Consider the following 14,584-nt stretch of genomic DNA (forward strand, 5'->3'; position numbering starts at 1 on the left):
ATGGTTAACATGATCACACCACCATTACTATATCTTATTGAAAAATAAATGCTCATGTATTTAACTCCTCATTCACGTATTTGTGGTGTTCATCAAATGTGATCATTCTTAACTTCAAAAAAGCTCCACCTCATTACCTTAACATCCTAGGTAATCTGAAATGGCTGAGTTGCCGTGAAAATTAAAACTGGTACTGTATATTGTGATGCGGTTCATGGTGCACTGAAATATGACCTATTATCGAAGTGAAAATAATTCGACCTTACCCCATTGTTGTACCCGCCGGCTAAGCCACTATATCCAAAGTTTCGATTTCGCATTTATGAAGTGCTCTTAGTAAAACCAAAAATAAACAACACTTGAATTGTACTACATATTTTTACTGCTGTCTTTGTGTTTGCCAACATCAGTAGGCAACATCAAGAATCAGTAATTTAACAAATAGAAAAGTACTGTTTCCACAGAAAGTGTTAAAATATAATCTTTTTTTTACTTTTTCATATACAATATAAAATGTTGTAATCATCAAAGAATTCTAACGCTAGATTTTGACGGATCTTCACATTTTAGATCTGCCTGGGTCCGAAAACCAGAATTTTTTAATTGGGTCTGTCTATGATCACGATAACAAAAAAACATGTTGGGCTGCATGGATGGAACTTGGTATGTGGCTTTTACACAATTTTTTTTATTTCCATGAAATTTTGAATGAAATCCATTCAGAGAAATCTGGCTATTCGAGCACAGGTGAACACGGAATTAAAAACATAATGAATCAGATAGATAAAATTAGGTACACAGGTATACCATAAGTGTAGATACATATCAAATTTTGAAAAATCTATTAAGAGCTTGACCATGTATTGGCCTGCACTTTTGCTTGCATGTAAATGTGATATATATAAAATACAGTATTTTAAATAAATGAAATACAGGAAAAGGAACAGTTTAAATAAATGAAATACAGGAAAAGGAACAGTTTAAATAAATGAAATACAGGAATCTTATTTAATTTTGCATCAGATCTGTTCACCGTCTTGAGGTTACGTGGAATTGACCGCTTTTTGGTCTGTACATTCAATAGCGAGTAATCCGATACTTGAAAAATGCAACAACTGAATTCAGTCAATGTAGATACTGAGGAGAATTGATTCATCCAAAATGTTATTTGTCATGATCTGACTCCATGTAAGAGTTTGGAAGCAATCACTCTTCGTTTATATCAAAAATATATCTTTATTCGACACACAACAACATCGCGTACTCTGTCCTCGGATCTACTCTCGTTGTATTCCTCAGCGTTCCACGAGAGGCGAGAAACTGAGGCATATTAGACTCAACAGCTAATAAATAATACATCACCACTCAACAGCCATATCGTTCGTCTCACCTCCAACTCACTGGAGGGAGAGTCTGTGGTGAAAGCTTATAAGCCAGTTAACAGCTACGCTACCCAAGCAATTGCTTTTGTATCCTGGTCATGTTTTGTATCGTGGCTGCGAACCACAAGGTCCCAGGTTCTATCCTCGTGCATTCTAATCCGCTAGAATACTTATCGAATTTTGAGTCAGATCTGATAAAGAATTGACGTCCATCAGTCTGTATATTCAAATGCATATAAACGCGATTATTCAGTTTTGTTCACAATGTAAACATGATGACGATTTCAGTAAATGAGAAGTGGTCTTGTTACTAAAATTATGCTATATGCATCATCAGTTTCCCTTTACTATTCTACTAGATCACAAAACGATTATGTGTGGAACTCTGAAATTAAAATCTGAGCACTCATGGCTTTCACGGCCATGCTTAAAGCTCCCGGTTTTATGCGGAAGGAATGAGAAATAACACCTTAATGAAGTATAGTGAAAAGCTTATAAGCCAGTTAACAGCTACGCTACACGAGCAATTGCTTTTGTATCGTGGTCATGTTACTGGGCTGCGAACCACAACATCCCAGGTTCTATCCTCGCTCATACCAATAATCCCACAGAAGAAAATGCAAACAATTTCGTGAGACCACTCCCGCTATTTTTTTACTTGTTTGATTAGTTAAAAAGCCAGCAACCTTTGTAAATTTTGTATTGCATTGTATTAAAATATGCTTTTTTTTTTTACTAATTATTTAAAATAACACTTAATTTTTTGCATTCGGATGGTGCCTCTCACTCACCATTCAAGACGGTGCATCATTTTGATGTTTTATTTATTTATTTATTTAATTTTAATTGTTAAAAATACCTACAGAATGATAAAAAAAAATAAGGAAACTAAAATAATTGTATATATTTATTTTTTAATCTAATAAGCAAGTCCATGTATTAGTGAATAATGCATCCGAGTGTTGACGATTTTTATAATCGAAATACTAAAACGAATTCTTTATATATATATATATATATATATATATAAACACTGGTTCAGGATTTTATTATTTCCGTTTTTATGCAATTTTTATTATTAAATGACTATGTAATTTTCATTATTATTTGTTATTACTTTTCAATAATCTCAGCATGGTTCTTGAAGACAGCACATTTATTAGACACAGAAAACGAAAAGAAAAGAAAACAGATAATGACAATTACGCATATAGCATCATGTTCGCGGGAGGAATGGTGGCGGAACGAAGCGCCAGAAGCGTAGTCACACAGATATTAATACGCGAGAAAAATAGTCCGCTCGCTTCATCCCAACATTATTAAATGATGTAATATTTATTAAAAACTGCTGATATGGGTATAGCAATAAAATTAATATACTGTGTACTAGAAAGTACTTAGTTATGGAATAGAGAAACAGAATGGCATATCCCTATTAGCACAAGATTTATTTATTTATTTATTTTTTTTTTTTTTTTTTGATATTTTAAATGCCATGCTATGTCAAATCGTTGAGCTTTTGTCCATTAGGGATGTCCAAAAGAAAATTTACTTAGAAAAATTATTTTTAAAAACAAAAAAATACTGGCAACGAAACAACAGTGAATACGAGAATAGCAAACGTTTTGGAATAAACCAGATATATCTCATTGTTCTCCAGCAGCTGTCAAAAGTCTTGTGGTGCATTCTTTTTCTGATTTCGTGAGGAGATTTTTTAGTTGTTTTCACAATCAATATCGACAAATCTACTGCAGGACCGCCTCGTCTGATCCATCGTCGAAAGATCAGAATATGCAGTACCCCTCACCAAAAATGGGTTTATATTACATCACGAATGTATATAAATACGGTTATGTATTCGTCGTAATATTTCCCATCAACTCCCGAAATATTGCGTCATATTTCTTTTTTCTGCCAAGACAATCTGGCAGAAATTATAGGGACTTATTATTTAGTTTGAACATTCAAACTCTTAGAATCCATGAGAAAAGTTAGCTAATGTGAATGCTGATCTGCATTCATGGATATTAAATGCTCCTTCACGTTTAATTTTGCATGCATCTGTGAAAAAGACATGTACTTCAAAATCTGAACTCACCGTGCTGTTCTTTGGAAGTCACCTCTGTTAGAATAGTTCGCTACATTCTGTGCTCGCAGAACATGGCATTCAAATATATTTCAGTGGTGATTGACGCATAAGCACTGCAGCATCCAGAGCATTATTCACTGCTTAAATTAAAGCACTAATTTATTTAAATTTGCTTGCAGTATTTAAATCCGTAAGAAACTTAATGCCCTTTTGTTGAAACGCTTTCAGCCCTCAAGAATGTAGAACATGAGAAATAGTGGCAGAAAGATCATTTCATTTTCTATTTACAGAATGTGCCTCTTGCAAGGAAAAAAAATCCTGGTGGACTGTCTTTCCTTTTGGTCTCGGTTTCTGTCTGTTAAGCATATGCAGTAACATTGCACAAATTTTTTTCCTGTTAACAGGTTTATCAATTGAAAGCAATTGTGTAAAAACGCAGTTCCAGAAATAGTGAAAACAGAAATTTCAATTCTTTTTTTTATATTGCGGAATTTATTTTATTTTATTATTATTAATAGTATTTGAATACCGTAATTTGAAAGTAAATGAGCAGTAATGCAGTTTAGGGTTGTTTTTGTGTTTTTATACTATCTAAAGCTTCTACTTTTTATATGAATAATAAATCTGATCTATACCTTCAAGTTAGTAGACTTGGAACAGATTTACACCTATTCTGTGATATGTTTCTTTTTTGTTTGTTTGTTTTTGTTTTAGGCTCAAGTAATATCATTTTAATGTATTGCAATTTTTACAAATTTTAAAAATTCTATGTTTGAACATGAATTCCATTTGAACAATTTCCATGATATAACTAAAAAATGAAAAGAAAAAAAAACGTGATTAGGTTCAATTTGATTATTAAGGTAAATATAAAAGATAAGACAAGCAAACAGCAAGGAGCCATCTCCTTAATTCTATCAGCGCAAACTATTGCAAGATATCTTCATAATATTCTGAATGTCGCACAATATCGTGAGAGTATCGTTGCAATATTGTTAGACTAGTAGAAAAGGCTCCTGTTCCGAGGTGTTGATTTATATTGCCGATTTTTGCTGCACTTTACTTCTGGGTTTGCTGAGAAAATATCCCATCGCCCTAAAAATTTACAGGAAATTGGATCAACTGGCTATCATTTGAAAATTATCAAATCTCCCGAGCATTCAAGTTTATGAGCTTATGATGATAAGAACACGAGTTTTGTTTATTTTGTCAAATTCGGAAAGCCGATTTTAAGAAATGATTAATAAAACTATTTTAAGAAGTATAGTTTCTAATTAGAATAATATAATTTGTAGGGGGTTTTTTTAAAAAATTTTGATTAAAGAAACGTTGTTTTCTGTTTTATTTTTTATCATTTTCCAAAATATTTAAGATCTCTTTCTCAAGAGTATCGAATAGCAGAATTATTTTTTGTTAATCGTTAAGAGTTTGTCTAATTCGCTGGTTTATAAAGAAATATTTCCCACTTCAGGCGGCTCTAGAATATATTCTATTAAGCTGGGTTTACATTCGGCCAGTTATAAAACGGCAAGTAGGCAGCGAATGCTCAGAAAGGGACTGATTTATGTTTGCCGCAATTTCATAAGATAGATTCAAGTATTCCATGCTTGGCTATAAATTGCTGTTTTGACGTCTCTGAATTTTTCTTTTTCACTGTGTGTCGTATTAAAATGATAAATATTTACTTAAAGAAACATAATAAAATAAAAATAAAGATCAACATACATAAATTTAGGAAACTGTAGAAAAAAAAATGAAAAAAAAATACAGTTTCTCATCAGAAAAAAACAAAGAGCAAAAAATGTCGGAATTAATAATAGTCGGAATAATCTATAATAAATGATAAATTTGTTCAAACCAAAAAAAAAAAAAAAAAAATTACCAAATCTGCAAACTTATGCGCAGTAAGAAAAAAATAGAATTCAGCGGCATGATGTTGCTCCGTCGGGACAATTACTTGCCATCGACCGTAAACCCGGCATAATGAAATAAAATTAGAACTACAGATAATTCAAATGGTGCACTTGGCCTTAATTAAATATAAAAAGAAAAAAATTAGTACCAAAATTCAACAATAGATGGCCCTATAGCGCAAATGATATTTATTTGCATATATGGAGAATGTAAAACATCATGTGTGTTACAGCGTAAGCTTATCAACATTATTCTTTGTATAAAAAGAAGACGAATTTGCATGAACATTAATTACTTCTTTTACATCAATCATATCGTGCAAGAAAAAGCGCTACTAGTTAAATTGTTTTACCAGAATCAGCAGAATTCCATTGCAGCTGTAAAAGAATTTCATCGATGAAGCAGATACGGTCAATGCCTTCTTATCCCTTACGCGAGATGATACAGAAATGTGAAACAATTGGACAAAATTTATGTTTGTAAGATATTTCTGTAGCTAAATATGCTTAGATTTCATTATAGAATACTGGATTGTGATGGATTTTCAATGAATATTATTAGGCAGATTCCTTATATAAATATTACTAATTGCAGTGATTTTCAAAACTTGGTTTCGTGAAAATTTCTGCATCTTTTGATGGATTACGATCCCTAGAATCCAAAACCATCCTCCGTTCAAAAGTGCATGTGTGTTGATACAAACAGAAGTGCAACATCCTGGATAATAAACAAAACACATTTTTTTTTTCACGAATATTCGAGGGAAAAAACACAGAGCACATATAACAAAAAAAAAAAAAAAAAAAAAAAAAAAAAACCTCTGCTAAAATACATTTTAAAACATCAATTGTAAGCTTAAGAATCAAATGATGGATAGAAAAAATTCCTTCGAAATATTAATTCGGTTATGAAACATATATGGCTTAAGCATTGTTCTATTTCTTTTATAAATATGTTTCAAATGAAATATTCAATCCAGCCTAATCTTTTGCCTTAAAGCTTAATTTCGATGAAGTTACTAATAATTATACTAATGCATGTGCAGATAGAAAAATACGAGCTCAAGATTCCAAAATGTAGTAAGGGTTAAATATCTGTCACGAATTTTGCAGTTCTGAATTCCTTGTCTGGAGTCTTTCTCAAGACACTAAACGTCTCAACAGATTACCACTTTAATCCAAATTGCTATAATTACCAATAAAGATTTGACATTGCAATAATCAAAGCTAACAGACAGAATTTAAAAGAGGTTAAATAAATGCTCCTCGTTGTGGCTTAGTAACCAAAAAATAAGAGAAGTATTGATGTCCCAAGTACTAGGGTCAAAGGATGCCAAACATTATTTCATTTATTTCACTTAATAAAAAGAAATATCATGAAAAGGATGAAAACGGAATAGCAATTCCCTTTGGATATATTTACTGGCCATTGTTTCTTCATGATCTGTATATTATCGGCTCCAAAGTAGAGATGACGAATATTTTAAGAGCGGTTATTACGTTACCAATATCAAAAATTCACAAATACAAGTGATCAATACTTTTTAAAGAGAGGTGTGATTCAAATCCTTGATACGATCTTACCGGCTATATTTCGATTACAGGTTTTGGATCACGATAGAAAGTAACATTCGATACGATATAACTGAAATTTGCCGGAGCGGTGACTTCATTGGAAAGTAACAATCGATACGATCTGTCCAATGGAAGCTCTCGAAAGAAATCTGTGATTGGATTGAAAAGTGAACGGACCGGTTATTGGAATTATCGTATCGTATCATTGAATTGCATATCACTGAAATTTATTGGAGCGGTGATTTTACCGGAAAGAGCGAGGCTTCACTAGAAAGTGCAAAGTCACCGCTCCACTTTACGGGAATGACCGATATTCGTATTTGATGATGCACTATTCCATACAGATCATTTTTAATTGCTCGTGACATGATTGACTTTGATTACATGTATTTTGTTTACTGCTGGCGCCATCTATTGGTAGAATATAGGACTAAAGTAAACATTTTAAAGAAATGACATATATTTTTAACTCATCTTTTCCAGAAAATGGTTCACTCTAATAAATAAATTAAATAAATAGTTTTGAGGAAAAAAAATTTAAGAAGTAAGCTGAAACAGATAAATTAATTCCATCACACGTTACTTAAACTAGTAAATTAAGTATTAATTACAATTAATAAATTTTATATTTAATATTAAGTAATAATTTTAAATTAATAATATGATTGAAATAACAGATATTTGGAACGCATATTTAAAAATAACAATAGCAATATTATTTGTTATTCAAAAAATCGTGGATTATGCATCTCTACTCCAGAGACATTTCCTCTAAAAGCATTGTCACTTCAATTTTTTAGGAGTAGGGAGAGATACTTTCGCGAATTTAAGATTTAAAACTATAAATACAATTTAATAGAAAGATTTAAAATCATTTGCTTTCTATATGATTTTTTTGCTTTTGCTATGTAGAAATATAAAAATATAATAAAAAGAAGGGAAACTATACTAAAATTTATTCTTCTGTACTGGGTTGCGAAACAATCAATGGATGCTGGTGATGGCGGAATATTATTTATATACTGCATGATACGATATCATACCATATCTATGATGTTAAAATCCTTCTAAACACTCTAACCATTATATCATTTGATCTGCGACTGTCAGATTTGACAGGTTATTATTTTTGCTGTAGTTAAAGTTTATCGGGAATTGGCTTTCAATATTCTAATTGAAATTTTAATTAAAAATTTATCAAATGCCATAATTTTCCTTTCATAAGATTAGGCCATATTATTCCGGAAAAAAAATTTCACATATTTTTAAAACTCAAGAAACTGACTTTTAATTGACAGCAATTTTATTTTTTCAAAATATTTTCCTCAATTTTAAAGTTTTTAAAAAATATCAAATTATTTTTTACAAAAAAATGTAGTTTATTATTTTAAATACTGCACTACTGCTCAATTACTTTGGGAAGTCATTGAGGGAAATCCTGAATTTATCTCAATAACAACAAATCATATTATTATATAAAAACCATTTATACAACAATCTTAAAGTTCAAATAATTAATTCATTAGCGATATCAGTTTTATTTCTGCATAATTTTTTACTAATTTTAATAATTTTTAAATTGACATTTATGAATATATTTTATAACAATATTTCACGATGTTTTTAATACTGCATTTATGCACGCGTGTGTTGCAAAGATGTTAATTGCATTTTTTGTCGGCACGTTATCACTATTATCTTTATTTATAACTAGCCGCCTTTGGCGACCAGCTTGTTCGCCAATCTTAATGCACGTTAAAATTTTAATAATTAAATATTTTATGGAACTCGCATTTTAATTGTTTCTTCATTAAAATATTTTAAAACTTCAAATTTTAATAGTCATATAATTCACTCATAATATTATAAAGGCCTTCAGACATAACGTAATATGTATCTCTCTAATTTTCTGTTAGCTACCGTAGAATTTATGCTTTAAATTAAAATGGAAATGATTAAACTGCAATTAATATAATAATATATTTTTTTACTGAAACGAAGCATTTTTTAAAAAATATGAGTGATGAAAACAAAGTCGCTTAGTATTTAAACCTTATGGGCACTAAAGAATATTTTTCTTAATTTATATAATATCTCAAGAAGTTTTCAACAAAATTTTCTCAGATTCATCATGAACAGGTTGATTCATTAACAATGTTTAGTTTTAAATGCATCAAACACTAAAAAAATAATCAAAATCGTTTGAAATAATCTGTTGAAAACATACTAAGCCTTAATTAGTAAATTAAGTATTAATTACAACTAATAAATTTTATATTTAATATTAAGTAATAATTTTTAATTAATAATATGATTGAAATAACAGATATTTGGAAAGCATATTTAAAAATAACAATAGCAATATTATTTGTTATTCAAAAAATCGTGGATTATGCATCTCTACTACTAAAAGTATTTTTTAAAATTTTACTTAATTAAAAATTAAACGATATTTTGGTATTTTCCGCGAGAACTTCCAAAAATATTACAGTATAAAAATCTTTTTTACAGAGTCTTAAAGTTAAAAAAAAGAAAGAAATTATCTTTTGAATGGCGCTATATTAAATACTTTGTCTATATTTAAACAATTAAAAAATATTTAATCATATTTTCTAAAAAAAAAACTTATGAATTCTGAAAGCGTATTAAATATATTACGAAGGGTAATATTAAGAATTCTGGTAGAAGACAATGTTTTTGATAAAAGTCACTTTTAAAGTTGGAGTTATTTTTTTTTTTAATTTTATTTCGCAAACCGAATTATTATCCTGTTTTTAACACAGATCATTATTGACGGAACATATTTCAGGAAGAAAACGATATATTTATTTAAATCTGGAAAGAATCCATAAAACTTTTAAATTCATATTTAAAATACATAATACAAACATGATTAGGGGAGCCAAAGTTTACTTTGTTTTAAGTTAAAAATTCGGGTACATTGCTAAAGTGTACCCATTTTTTACGAATCTCAAGATAGCTGTAAAAAAATAAGAAAAATGCGTAGTAAAATGAGTAGAATGATTTATGACTTCTGAATATGAATTATACATCTATCAAAATTTGAAGCTTAAAGAATTTTGCTGAAGTAACCATGAAAATCAGGTTACGTAAAATATTTAATTAAAATTTTTAACGGCGATTATTCCTGGCATTTAGTTGGTCGCCAAAGGCGGTGGTAATTAATATTATAAAGACTGACAATACGTTATCATGCTAAAATGTTTCGGTTTGAGGTTTGAATCTCCTTTCAATTTTCTAAGCCATGCATGTGATAGCTCATTATTTGTATTCTTTTGCACACTTTTTTTTTATCCCCATGGCTCCAACTCTCACGAAGAGGTGGAAATGACGGATGAAATTTATATTTCCTTTTAGCTCTAGACCAGTGGTTCTTAACCTTTTTAAGCCGCGACCCAAATTTGAGAAATACTTGAGAAAAAGTCAAAAATTTTTCATTGCTTCATTTTAGATCGTATTTTTAAAAATCTTCAATCCTACTATGGTTTTTTTTAACTTACAAATTTTTTATTTATTTTTTTAATAATAAAGATAAACAAAAGTACTTTTCGATCCAAGGAAAATTTAATTAATAATCAAGTGTTTTTAATAATTTTTATTGACCAAATTAAAATATATTGATAACTTTTGAAAATAATTGACATTTTAACTTATTCCAAAAAAAAAAAAAATATCAATACATATGTTAAGTCTTTTAAATTTTAAATGCAAGTCATACAGTTTTAATGAGAACCTTGTGCTTGAATACATTTTGAAAGATCTTCAAACCTCGGTTGAATGCTTGTCAAGGAGCACCTTATATCTATTTCAGGATTTAACTTGTTCCGGTAATTGTTTTTGATTACACACAGAACCGAAAAACCTGCCTCACACATATATGTTGTTGCAAAGGGCAATAATACTTTTAGGGCTTCTTTAACAATTATTGGCTTTTCGGTTTTTAATTTTAACCAGAAAGCACATAAAGATTCACTGTTTTTGTAGAAATTGTATCGAAGTGCTTGGTCGCTTTGTATTTCTATTAATTGTTCTTGAAATTGATTAATATTAACAAATTCCTCATGCAAATCACTTACATCAAAATTAAATGGCATTCGAACCCAATTATATTTGAAAACATCGTCTGCAGGGAAATATCGATCAAAGTCTGCTATTAGTTTTTCTAAATGATTAATAATAATTTTTTGTATTTCAAAATCAATATTATTGTCTTCAACAAGTAAATTAAGAGTCGGGAATGAAGCAAGTTTCTTTACTTCAACCTTATTTCTCCATAATTTGAGTTTATTTTTAAAACATGTCATTTTTTCAGTTAATTCAATAATAGTATGATTACGTCCTTGCATAGACGTATTTAGATTATTTATTTCATATAAAATATCTGACAAATAAGCAACTTGAGTAATCCACTTCAACTCGGAGAAATTTGGTGTATTACTAACTTTTTTGGTTCGACTCAGCGCGACCCAAGAAATATGCTTCGCGACCCATAGGTTAAGAACCGCTGCTTTAGACCTTCCGATTTACAAACAGAGCAATTTTTAAAAAATCAACAGAAAAAAAGAGACGTAAGATTAAAATTAATCTTACGTCTCTTAGTTAGTTACCTCTTAGTTACTTAGAATTAAAAAAAAATCATGGAGGTATTTCTAAATGATAAACTTATTCTTTCGGGTTTTTTTTTTTTTTTTTTTTTTTTTCCCAAATCGAAAAATGTAAAAAAAAAATTTATTTGTACGCACATTAGCTTTTTCTTTACATTTGAGGACATTAAAAGAAAACTGATTTCATTAGAATATAATTTCAGCAACAAGCCTTATCAAATGATTAAGAAAAAATGCCTCCTACAATGAAGAATTTTTTTTCAAACTAAGAATCTGCTGTGTATGTTAATTAAATTAATAAATAAAAACGTTATTCTTTGTTGGAAAGGTTTCTTTTAAAAAAATATTCTTAACACTAATAAATTTAATCATTTTGAAGTTTGAAGGTTTTAAATTTTCAAAGCATCTCTTCGCTTGAGACAAGCTTCTTTTACGATATTTCAGAACGATATTTTATCTTTAAATAATCACAATATATCGTAAGGCTAAAAAGTGTATTCTAACAGCAATAACATAAAACGCTGCATACTATCTTCACGATATTAGTAAAAATACTCAAGAAATAATTCGAGTATAATATAATCAATAAAAAACATTCAATATTTATAACACAATGGCCTCTAAATTTTTTTTTTTGAAAAAATGTTGCATGCAAAGTGCAGCGTTACATATTACTTTTAGGCAGCGATTTTTTTTATTTTATTTATTTATTTATTATTATTATTATTTTTTTGCACGAAGTCTGCATTTGGCAGGGGAAAAAAATCCCAGTGTGATTTAAAAATTCCCACGAATTTGGAAGTTTCTGGAAGAATAAAAATTATTCGATATAAAAAAATATATCAGGAACAGTAAAATACATAATAAATTTTAAACAAATACATGGGAATTCTCAATAAAAAAAAGAACAAAATCCTCGAAGAACGATTTGCACTGATTATCGAAAAAATGTGAAAGAGAACTATTTCTGATCATCTATCTACACTTAATATGTTTTCGACAGATTATTTCAAACGATTCTGTTTATTTTTTTAGTGTTTGATGTATTTAAAACTAAACATTGTTAATTAATCGATCTGTTCATGATGAATCTAAGAAAATTTTGCAGAAATCTTTATTGCAGTTTAATCATTTCCACTTTAATTTAAAGCATAAATTCTACGGGAGCTAACAGAAAAGCTTCCGTAGAATTATACATATACGTTATGTCTGAAGATCTTTATAATATTATGATTATTATTAATTATATGACTATTAAAATTTGAAGTTTTGAAATATTTTAATGAAGGAGTTCCATGAAACATTTAATTATTAAAATTTTAACGTGCATTAATAATGGCGAACCGGCTGGTCACCGAAGGCGGCTAGTACTTATATAAAGCTCAATGTGTGTGTGTGTGTGTGTGTGTTGGCGCTCTACAGGCCAGACCGTTTGACCTATAGCTACCAAATTTGGTACATATATATCTTGGAGATCGGGAATATGCACCTGAGGTCCCTTTTTTTGAATTTTTGATTAGAATTTTAATTATTAATTAAAAACTAACTTTCCCGCCAAAAAAACTTTTCATTTGTCCCACGGCCAAATGAGTAAGGCTTCAGTTTTTTTCCCCAGGCTAATGAGACTAGGCTTAATCTTTTTCGGCCGATTATTTCAAACGATTCTGTTTATTTTCTTAATGTTTGATGCATTTAAAATTAAACATTGTTAATTAATCGATCTTTCAGATTCATTCTGAAGTACTTTTAAATAAAAATAAAACAAAGGAAATTAAAAAATTCCAATCTGCATAGCGTTACCCCAACTGGAGTAGAAAATTCACGCGTTTGCGTTACCATAACTGGCGTTGAAAATTCACGCATGCGTATTGTATTCTGATTGTTGTCAACTATTATCAACGGATGCAGACTTGATTAAAAAAATTTTTTTAGGTTAGTAATTAAATTGTATTTACGTTAGTTATATATTTTTTGTATATGCTTATAATTTTTACATCATTTTTAAGTAGTTTTTTAACCTGTTTTCGACCGATTATTTTAAACGATTTTGTTTATTTTCTAAGTATTTGATGCCTTTAAAATTAAATATTGTTAATTAATGATCTGCTCATGCTGAATCTGAGGAAATTTTATTGACAAATTCTTGAGATATTACATAAATTAAAAAAGACATTATTTAGTGCCCATAAAGTTTAAACGCTCAGTGACTCTATTATCAGTAATCATATTATAAAAAAAAAAATGCTTTGTTTCAGTAAAAAATATTATTATATTAATTGCAGATTAATTCTTTCCACTTTAATTTAAAGCATAAATTCTACGGGAGCTAACAGAAAATTAGACAGATACATATTACGTTATGACTGAAGGCCTTTATAATATTATGAGTAAATTATATGACTATCAAAATTTGAAGCTTTAAATTATTTTGATGAAGAAGATATTAGAGTAGGAATTGCATAAAATATTTAATTATTAAAATTTTAACGAACATTAAGATTGGTGAACCAGCTGGTCGCCAAAGGCGGCTAGTAGTAAATAAACACTTAAATGCTTAGAAGCAAATCTGCTTAGGAAATAACCTAAATATGTGAGAAAACGATGTTATTTAGCATTTAGAATAGTGAGTATTATGAAAATATTGTCGTGTTCACAGGGTTTTGATAATTTTCCTTTATTGCAATAATAATTAGTCTGCAGGAGAATATAAATAAGAGTTATAATATTCTCTAAGAAAAATCCGCATTTTTATAAAAAGATCTATTTTATAGATGCAGATTGTATACACATCCTTTAGATTTTGAATTAACGTATGATTAAATGATGTGGAGAATGCGTTGTCCCGCACGGACCATTGCGGTCTGTGAAATTAGATGCTTTTTCTATTTTTAGATTCATTAACCCTACAGCCCAATTTCTGTTGTAAATTCATCGTCATCGATTATATATTCCAGTTTTATGTTTTGTTTCAGTGGCAATATCATTTCTTGCTGAATTGTT

The sequence above is a fragment of the Argiope bruennichi genome, chromosome 4, assembly GCF_947563725.1.
Source record: "Argiope bruennichi chromosome 4, qqArgBrue1.1, whole genome shotgun sequence".
Taxonomy (NCBI): Eukaryota; Metazoa; Arthropoda; class Arachnida; order Araneae; family Araneidae; genus Argiope; species Argiope bruennichi.